We start from the raw sequence: 11,013 nt of genomic DNA, 5'->3' as shown, positions 1-11,013 counted from the left end.
GTTGTCATGTTTGTCTCACTCTCTCTTGATCTTTCTCATTATTTATTTTTGTCAGCCTTTCAGAGTCTCTCGCTGTCTCTCTCTCTTTCCAGTCTTCTCAAGTGCTGCTCCTTCGTCTTCAAAGTGTATCCTAACAACTCTGCTCCAGAAATGCAACTTTATTTATGTTTACTTGGACAATGCGTCCTGTTGTTTTAGACTTTTATGTGACATAAAAAAAGGTTTTTGCAGTATTTTCTCTTGTGGATAGTTCCGGTCGTTAGAACCATATCATGGTTGTGTCAGGGTAAATGTGCTTGACAGGCGGTGGCAGATTCTGTAACACACTGAAAATGGGCGGTCTTTGATTTGTTATTTTACACTAGGGCTTGTATCTGTTCTTGGTATACATCCTGGGCCTTTCTTTGCCAACTGAATTCATCCTCACCCCAATGTTACAGAAAAACAATGATTTGGTTGTAAGTAATATTTGAATGTCTCATGTTTTGAATCACTTTTTATTGAACTGGAAAAGCTTTGATAGAAACTGACTAGCACTGTCCTGGAAGTATTTTGGTACGGTCATGAGCTTAACATGTTGGGTTATCAGGGCAGTTTTTTCAATGGCACGGTGGATTATCTTTACTGATGGCCTTTAGGAAACCACTCAATGGCAAACAGCTGAAATTGCTTCTGTGGTGTTACTGTATTAAATCCTGCTTTACCCAAGATGGGAGAAACCTTGGGTGTGGCAGCCCACTGTGTCCTGTGCCAATAAAAGTCTTATTGTTTTTTTGTTTTTTGTTTTTTACTGCTGTTCGTGTATATAATGTTTTACTATTTCTGGGTTTAAATGGGTGTTGTTCAGTTATCATAAGACTAATTTATACTTCCTTGCACGACCCTTGCGACATGTGTTGTTCGAAGAAAAGATAATTATGCATTTACAACTGAAATAAAGTGCACGCAGGGCCATGAAGCGAAAAAATATAAATGAAGCTAAAGCTGGCAGCCACTTGGAAGCCTGAAATGTACAGTACAGTTCTGTCTCTGTCAGATAATCAACAGACTGTGGAGAGGTTAACCTGCTATCAACTGCTAAAATGGGGTGTGTCGATTCAGTTGACAATCGAGAAACACTGACACAATATGCAACAAGGCAGCCGTAATGAAACTGTAAAACAGCGTCAGGTGACCCTAATAAAACTGTGTTGCAGGTTTTATGGCCTCGAGGGGCTCAATCTAGAAGCAGTTAGCATGCTGTTGTGCTGTACTTCTCTTAACCCTTGGCTTTCTTCTGTATTTATACTGCACTGTACATCAACATGTATGTTTACTTTTACTCGAGGTGAGAGGAGGAGAGGCAGGCCCTGAAAAGCAAGAGACTCGAAAGCATTTGTGCCAACGACAACCGATACTGATCCTTGTATTTGATTTTTGTACCGTACTTGTCGCTGCAAATTCCCTCTGTCATACTGTACCTATACTGTAGCCGTTCATGATTTGCGTCGGGCAAGCCCCGTTCAAATGGCTCATGTTTGAGTCGGATTAATTTGGCTCACTTTGCTGAGGTTTCAGCTTGTGAGATCGCAGCACGACGAGAAACACGTGATCTGCTATTGAGACACTTATCACAAGACATACCATACAGCAATAACAAAGGGTGGTAGGATGTACGTGGTTGTTGAGCTTTTAGCTCTCTGAAATTGGAATAAAAAATGTGTGTCAAATGATGTTGGGTAACTTAATTCATGATGCGGATGACTATAAAAAGTGAACACTTAACATTATGACAAAGGAGTTCACAATCAAGATTGTGAAATGGGAGAAATCAGATGAAGTTGTAAATAGTATCTGAAACAAATGACTGTGACTATCATGTAATTTCTTTCATGTTATTTTCCTTCAGTTAAACTGTACTTTGAGTGGGAGGGTTAGTAATGCACGCCTGCTGCCCTACGTGTAAGAAAATGTTACTCTAACTGGGGCTTTAAGGGATTGTGTTTGGGTTTGTTTTTACATTCAACTACGGAATCATGCTATATTTGGGGGAAAGAATTTACTTTTGTAATCCCTTCATGAATTGTTGGAATTTAGGCTTGAATTTCACAACATGGCATTGCTTGATGCATTGTACGTCCCTTTCAGCCATGATCACAAATGGTGCATTTGGATTTCTCGGGAAGCCATCATGTGGCAGTGCTTTCCTCTTTAATGGGAGAATGGGCTCATGAGGAGTGTGTGTAAAGCGTTGTTATTCTTCGCTGTACATCGATGCCACGTTCTAAACATAGGCGATCTGCAATGCTATGTAGATCTGCTATTTTCAGAGCGAGACACCGCCATACGACAGATTATAAATTAAGCATAAAGCCAAGGTCTAATTGGATTCTCTGTGCCATAGGCGATAGCAGCGTCAGTTTTTTATAAATCTATGCAGTTTCCGTCTGGCATTCCTGCAACTTTTTCTTTCTTTCTTTTTGCCATTTTTGTTATAAAGGGTTAAAACAGACAATTATCAGACTGGGAGGTGTGAGCATTTTGTAAGGACTACTTATTTTTGTCTTTTTTGTTTTTCGTGAGGATCAAAATGGGTATTGTGCCACTTTATGTTTGATCTTAAATGTGCAATAAATTATATTTGAAAACGTGTTTTGATAATTTTGTGTCCTGGTGTGTGTATTTTGTGTAGACCATAAACCTGCATGCGATCACCTCAGAATATCAATATGATGTTATTAATAGATGAGCAGGTGTGTGAACAGAAGGATAGGCTAGCATTTCAAATCCCTGGACTGGCTGTTTCCCAGCCTCCCAGTTAATTCCAATCCAGAAACCTGTTTTTGAAAGTCCAAAGAGTATTAGTCATAGTAGGCCAGTGGTTCTCATACCCCCAGGGGTGTAAGATGGGTGCAGTGCAAAAAATATTTTTTTCTTTAAGGCCACTAAGTTTCAGGTGGGGAAAAAAATGATCTTCTACTTTCTTCCTTTTTTCCCCCTTTTTTTTCTCTCAAATGAAAATGTAAAACAGGTCAAAATGACCTGAAAAGAACTTAATGCATGTTCTGTTAGTCTCATTCTCTCACAGAGACGTCAGAGACTTGTGTGTTTCTTTTGTTTTACCTAAAGTAATATGGTTTAGGCCAGTGTTTAAAATGTAAGCTTATTTGTATTGTGTAATATGTTTATGTTTTATGCTGTATAATTTAGAAAACATCTCATCAGTTTCCAAATATCAGATTTATTTTATTATTACACCTGATCCACTGTGATCCTGACATGATACCGACAGTATCATGTCAGTGTCATGGTCAGCTTGGTCAGTGTCATTCCAGTATCATGGTCAGTATGATGGTCAGTAATATGGTCAGTATTGGTTAGTGTCATTCCAGTATCATGGTCAGCTTGGTCAGTGTCATTCCAGTAGTCTATCAAACAGCCTATCAAACATGTATCATGGTCAGTAATATGGTCAGTATCATGGTCAGTAGCCTATCATGTCAGTAATGTATCATGGTCAGTATCATGGTCAGTATCGTGTCAGTAATGTATCATGGTCAGTATTATGGTCAGTATCGTGTCAGTATCATGGTCAGTAGTATCATCATCATCTTTGACTTGAGTAGGCCTACAGTTTTTGGTTTAAACAACCTCTGGCCATAATGGTCAAAATGAAACGTGAAAGGTCACAAGAACATAATAGATAAGATGTAGCCAGCCAACAGCGCCTCTACATGGCTGCAAGCACGTTGAACATGCATGCTCTCACTGCTACTTAAGTCCTTCTGCCACATGGGGGCAGCATTTGAAAGGTCTACCAGTGAAATGTATTAGGCACGTGCACGCATTAATCTACAGCAGGCTACACTTGCAACAGAATGTAACTCACCTGTTGTGTCAAACTGATAAGGAATATTTGGCTTTGGTCAAATCATTCATAGACAGTTTATGGAGAATATTTAAGCTTAATAAACTCATTCTGTAGAGATCAAAGTGAATTAGGGCCATGATAACTTAAAAGTTCAATGCATAAAGGAAAAGGTTATTGGCACAATCTTCAGGGTTCTCTCTCTCTCTCTCTCTCTCTCTCTCTCTCTCTCTCTCTCTCTCTCTCTCTATTCATTTCATGGCTAACTCCCCTGTAACCAACACTTGTGTTCCTGCAGCTGCTAATTGATAACAGATGAGATCTCCCCATTGGCTCGAATCAGTGGCCATATTGAGCCAATCAGAAGCTGAAGTTTCACCGCTAATGAGTAGCTTACTCTTTCTGTGGCTTTCTGCACGACTGTAATTAGGAACAAAAATATATCAAGTGGATGTGCTGCATTATTTCTAATAAGATGTGCTCCTGTGCCCTGATAATGATGTGTCCGCCCTCGCTGCAGAATAGTGTTAGCGTGGAGCACAGATGAACTGTAATGCCTGAGTTATACACTGTCACTGTGTCACTGGCCCAAAAATAACAGATCTCTTTTTCCGGCTATAGCGAGGCTTAAGGCAAGGGGAGGAGCAGCTTTTCCTCATCCACCCTAAGTGCATATCGTCGTTGTCGGGTGGAAATCTCGTATCTCCAAGTTTCAAATGTGTACGTTCTTTCGCAAAGTAATTAAGGCCCTGCTTTATCATACAAGGCCCACAAAAGTAGTGAAAACAGCAGATCTACAAGCCAGGGTTGTCAACATTGGACTGTCAGAATCCAGGAGATGTATTTTTTTGGGGGTGCGCGGAACTCCCCAACCAGGGTCTGGGGGGTGCTCTCCCCAAAACGTAGTAATAGATATATTTTCCTGTGTTCTGTTGAATTTTGTGCATGTTTGATACATTTATCAGGATTACTTTACTAGCATGTGTACAATTTCAGCCTAAAATGCCAAATGTAGGTGTACAGATTTGATGACTGCAGCAAAGTAAGACATCTTTAATAATGATGTCTCATCTGTAAGTCATTACTTAAGTGAATATCTGTATGATCTTGCATGCATTGCCCCCACCCCTAAAGCGGGGGGTCTGGGGGTCCTCCCCCCGAAATTTTTTAACATAGTAGATTTAATCTCCTGTGTTGTGGTGAATTTTGTGCATGTTTGATACTTTTATCAGGCTTGCTTTACTAGCATGGGTACAATTTCAGCCTAAAATGCCAAATGTAGGTGTACAGATTTGATGACTGAAGCAAAGGACATCTTTAATAATGACTTCTCATCTTTAAGTCATTACTTAAGTGAATATCTGTATGATCTTTCTTGCATGCATTGCCCCACCCCTAAAGCGGGGGGTCTGGGGGTCCTCCCCCAGAAAAAAATAACATAGTAGATGTAATTTCCTGTGTTCTGGTGAATTTTGGGAGTTTGATACAAAATCCAGGAGAAATCCAGGAGATTTGCCAATCCAGGAGCATGCCAGGAGATGGGGTCAAAATCCAGGAGACTCCTGGGAGATCCAGGAGAGTTGACAAGCCTGCTTACAAGCACACAACGGCCTCGCGGTGCGAGGCGTTGTGTGCTTGTAGTTCGGCTGTTTTCACTAGTTTAAATCATTTTTAAATTAAAATGATAAATGCAAAACAAACGGTTTTGGATATAAGGTTTTCACCCGACACCGACGATATACTGAACACAATATACACTTGTGCATGTGTGTGTTTGCATCGCTGTATATGTGCACAGATTACAGAATAGCACTGAATATGATCTCTGAGCCTGAATTAGATCTTATCCCTGTGTATTCATCAGCAAGTGTGTCGGCATGCATGAATGCATATGGGTGTGTGTGCACAAACGTGTGTGTGCGCGTGTGTGTGTGTGTGCGTGTGTGTGGTGCGTGTGTGTGTGTGTGTGTGTGTGTGTGTGTGTGTGTGTGTGGCTGTTGTTTTTCCCATCTGTGGGGATGGAGTGCGAGCCATTTATCTCAGTTATCCAGACAGTGTCAGTGCTCCATCTGTGAAAACAGTAAACACACTGACTCATTCCTCCAACACTCTCTAAGTGACTGTCATCGATACCAGGCCAGGGACCATGCATGCATGCACAGGCATACATAATATACACTCCGGTCTAGAATGTATACGCACACATTAGAGACACACTAACACAAGGATGTGTTTGCCGTGCATGTACCACACACACACACACACACACACACACGCGCGCACACGCGCACGCACACACACACACACACACACACACACACACACACACACACACACACACACACACACACACACACACACACGCACACACACACACACACACACACACGCACGTATGCCACTGGCTACAGTTACAGTTTGTTTCCCAGTCATTACCATGACAGAGACATGGCAACCCCAGAGGATTGTTGTTTTAAAGCCCTTAAAGACTCTGACCCCTGCGTCAGTGTTGACTTAGCATGCCTCACAAGGGCAAAACCTCCCCCCCCAAAAAAGAGGCCTGACTATGAGGACAGGTGAATGCAGACAGGAAGAGGCCATACAGTGCTGTGAGGACAGGACCTGTGGTATAAAATAAACCATGCTTTACAGCAGAGAGTAGTGGATATATATTGTCACAGTCGGGCAGAAACCTCGTATCTCCAAGTTTCAAATTATTTTGTCACAAAGTAAAGCCCTGCTTCGTCATACAAGGCTGTTGCACAAAAGTAGTGAAAACAGCAGATCTACAAGCACACAACGCCTCGCACCGCGAGGCGTTGTGTGCTTGTAGATCGGCTGTGCTTGTAGATCGGCTGTTTTCACTAGTTTAAAATGATAAATACAAAACAAACGGTTTTGGACATACAAGGTTTCCACCCGACAATGTTGATATGCAGTATAGTGGATATATACAGCAGAGATGCCGCCATAACTCCAAACCCCTGCTGACAGTCCCAACATTATCATCCCCCAGGTAAAAGCACGTGGCCCTGTCTAGCGCCCTGATCTATGGCATAATAAATGAGAAAAAGAGAGGCAGAGAGTTCCTCTAGGTAGTGAGAGAGGTACAGAGGGAGGGAAAGAGAGAGAGAATCACAAAGAGGAGCAAGGGTAGAGTCCAAGATGAATGAGGGAGGGAAAAAAACAACTCAGAAAAACAGACCCCCTCATCTCCCTCTCTGGACTATTGCGTGGCAAGCGGATATGACCGAGTGTAACAAGCACGCTTTTCATTTTATGAATTTGTAACTGGAACCTCATCCTTCTCTCTTTATTTTCATTCCTCCCCTTTTTTCCCTGTCCTCGCTCCAAGTTCTCCTCCTCTCTCTCTCTCTCTCTCCCCCACCCTGCCAACCCCTCCTCATCACTCTTCCTCTTCGTCCTCCTTTGCTGTCTGGGTCTCTCTCAACACAACCTCCACCCACAATGTATCCTGTTCTTAATCACTTAAGACCTACGGTATATACATAATCATACGAAGAATAGGGGGGAGCGGGGAGGGGGTCTACGAGCTCACGACACGTCACAAATTTCGGGTTGTGAGTTTGTAGATAGATGTCCTATTTTATGGCTTTGTCTGTTTGTAAGTACATGTCCCACACTTGGCTCATTGGCCAAGCTTCGCGGGACGCTTAAAGGACCACTTCACCTCTGGGACAACCAGATCTTATTTTATTGTTGTATGGGACACGATCAACACAATCCTGAGTTATGTTTTGTGTTCAATCTGTGTTTTTAGATATTTTAGTATTTCAGCATGCAACAACTGGTCATATGATGCATTTTGCATCATATGACCAGTTGTTGCATGCTGAAATAATAAATTCTTTACTAAAATACTAAAATCACAGATTGAACACAAAACATAACTCAGGATTGTGTTGATCGTGTCCCAAACAACAATAAAATAAGATCTGGTTGTCCCAGAGGTGAAGTGGTCCTTTAAGGAGAGCCTATGGTCCAGGTGGAGGAAGTCAGCCTATAGGTTCTCCTTCACCATAAATAATTCACACCCAACACCAATGCAGGACCACTGAACTGCGAGTGACTGTTCTAGCTCAATTGACGCTGTGTGTAGCCCAACACTCCTCTCAGTTTCCGTGCTTGACTGCTGCTCTCAGGAAAAATAACTCTTGGAATAAAGGAACGAGGTGCTCTTTCATACGAGGGGATGAGAGCAAGTGTGTGGAGGCTTTAATCACTCTCGTCTTTGCTGCGAAGCCACACGGCATGTTGATGGAGATGTTTGGAGCTCGCTGTGATTTAAACCGGCATGTTTCATAGGTTTCCTGCCAATTTGCCCCCAGGTTGAAGATGGCATACTGTTGCATCCCATGGCTATTACTTATATATCAAACGATCATCGAGAGAGAATTACACCAGAGGTTGAGTCCTGACTTGCTGACGAGAATTGAAACGGGACTGTTTTGATATGCACGGAAAGCTATGAACACATCTCCAGGAGACCTGAAAATATGTCCCCCCTCCACCCGTCCCCCGTCCCCGTCCCATACTGCTTTGATGTTGACGTGAGAGAGAGTATTCAATCTCAGGTCAGATCAGATTATAAAGAAGCATTGTGAAATGAGCTTGTGCACTCTTTTCAAATGCCTTGCCCCGTTCCTTGGGAGAATGGTTTGATGTAGGCTAAGGTTAGTCTTGTTTGCACGACATGCTGTTTGGTCTACATTTTGAATGCCTCTCTCTCTCTCACACGCACGCGCACGCGCACACACACACACACACACACACACACACACACACACACACACACACACACACACACACACACACACACACACACACACACAGATACAGATACAGATACACAGAGGTAGCCTGGCATATGGCCAGAGTAATATCACAAGGGCAATTGTTTTCTTTTCGCAATGCAGATTTGTCTGGTCCAGGCTAACACAGAGGTCATACTATTGGGAGTGAAACGCTTCTCCCAACGCATTTTCTTTCTTTCTGCAGCTAACAATGCCACTACCTTTTCTCCCACTCATTCCACTCCCCTCATACATCGCACACTTTCTCTGTCTCTCACCACCTCTCTCTCTCTCTCTCTCTTGCTCTCTCTCTCGACCTGTTGAGTTTCACAAATTGGTGCTACATTCGTGTTTCGTCCTCATTGAGACCTCCACTTTCAGGCCCAATCCCTCTGGTGTTATCTATCATCCTCTATTGGTCCATCCATCACCTAGCTGGGACACTATTGGTTCATTCATCACCTAGCCATCGGGGCCCTGCGGCTGCACATAGGCCCTGGGAATGTATATACGCAGGCTCATGGTCTCTGAGACTATATGCATTTTGTAGGTGTTGGTGTGGCAATGTTTTCCACCGTGATGAATTTGGTTGTATGTCTTTGTATCTCATCTTGTTTCCGACGACAACGGAATGGCTCCACTCTGTCTAATCACTGGTTGCTTGAAGCCCACCAACATAAACAACCAGCACCCGGGGGCACGGTGGTGCAGTCGGTAGCGCTGTCGCCTCACAGCTAGAAGGTACCGCGTGTTCTCTCCTCCACATCATCAGTGCCCATACCCTAGGTCAGTGGTTCTCAACCTGTGGGTCGGGACCCCCAGGAGGGTCCCCACATTATTTTGGGGGGGTCCCCAGATGATTAACTTAATGTGCAACATTGTTCTCTCTCAACAGTAAACAAACCAACATAAAGTTAAAGTATATAGAGGGTATATGAACATTACTAAAGTGACAATTTAATACCTTGACAAATTGTCAGGCAGAAATAGACGATCTACATGCTCACGAGGTGTTGTGAGCAGGTAGATCGTCTATTTTCACAATAGAACTGTGTTATACAAAATGTACTTCCTCAACTCTTAGTGCTCGTCAGGGTGGGGGGGGGGTCCCCAGTTACATTTATTTTGGGGGTCGCGTCCGGAAAAGGTTGAGAACCACTGCCCTAGGTGCAGTTGGCGAAAGAGCCGCCTTTCTGTGTGGAGTTTGCATGTTCTCCCCCTGGTCAACCTGGGGGAGGGGAAAGGAACTGTTTGGAATAACGTGTTCCTTCCACGCACTACTACATCTTCAGGGGAAACTCCCCCCTGTCAGGTGATAAGAAGTGGCCTGCACACTCCTCATGCATTGAAGGAAGCATGAGCTCAGAACCCAGGTTGGTAGAGGGAGAGTAGCACCCAGGATTACAGCTTAGGCAATTGTCACTGTGTGAAAATGGGTTGCAAAATCGCTGGATAAAAATGTAAAAGAAAAGATAAACATGTACCTCCTCACTGGCAATGCCCATGCTGATGTCAGATAGGAAATTGCCAGCTGAGTAAAGATGACAAAAGCTTTTAGTGATGAAACATGGAACCACTCCCTCCATGGACGTCAACCTCTGGCCCAAAGTCCAGGAGAAGCTTCCTCAGCCATGTCCAGCCCCGACAATATCTCTGGAAGAAACCAGACCCCAGCTATGGACGAAAAGGTTTGCAGATCCTCCTGCTACTGACATGAGAATAATCCTCCCTACTGAAGACTCCCCCCCTGGCTCAGAAACAGCATGGTTCCAGTGGAAGATATTCAACCGCATGAGAACAGGAATGGGATTTTACAAAAGCCGCTATGGTCAGAATGATGAATATAAAGCTGGCCCAGCCACTTGCCAATGAGATGAAGCAGACCATACCATGCAGCGCTGCCCTGTCTGCTCCCTACAGTACACCCAACCCATGCAGCTCAGAAGACCTCACAGAGTTCAATAGCAACGCAAAAGACTTGTGTAAATAAATGGTCACTATAACCGACATGGTTCGAACGTGTGTGTGTGTGTGCGTGCGTGCGTGCGTGCGTGCGTGTGTGCGCGTGTGTGCCTGTGCGATTCTGTGCCCGGAGCTAATCTTGCAAACTACTGTAGCGGGAAAATGACATGATAGTATAGTTGGTGATAAAAGCATGACATTTGGCACAGATGACCTTCATATGACCCTATAATCGATAATCAACCTCTGGCCATGCAAAATTCCAAACTTTTTCACGATGGCCGCCAGTCTTCAGAATGGCTGCAACTGGACCTACGTTTTGGACTATATAACTTTGTTGGGGCTGTAAATCTTTGATTCTCAGCTCATTTGGATCTAGGTAATTCAATC

This window comes from Nannobrachium achirus (genome assembly GCF_963921795.1).
Source record: "Nannobrachium achirus genome assembly, chromosome: 6".
Classification (NCBI taxonomy): Eukaryota; Metazoa; Chordata; class Actinopteri; order Myctophiformes; family Myctophidae; genus Nannobrachium; species Nannobrachium achirus.
This window is presented reverse-complemented; position numbering follows the sequence as displayed.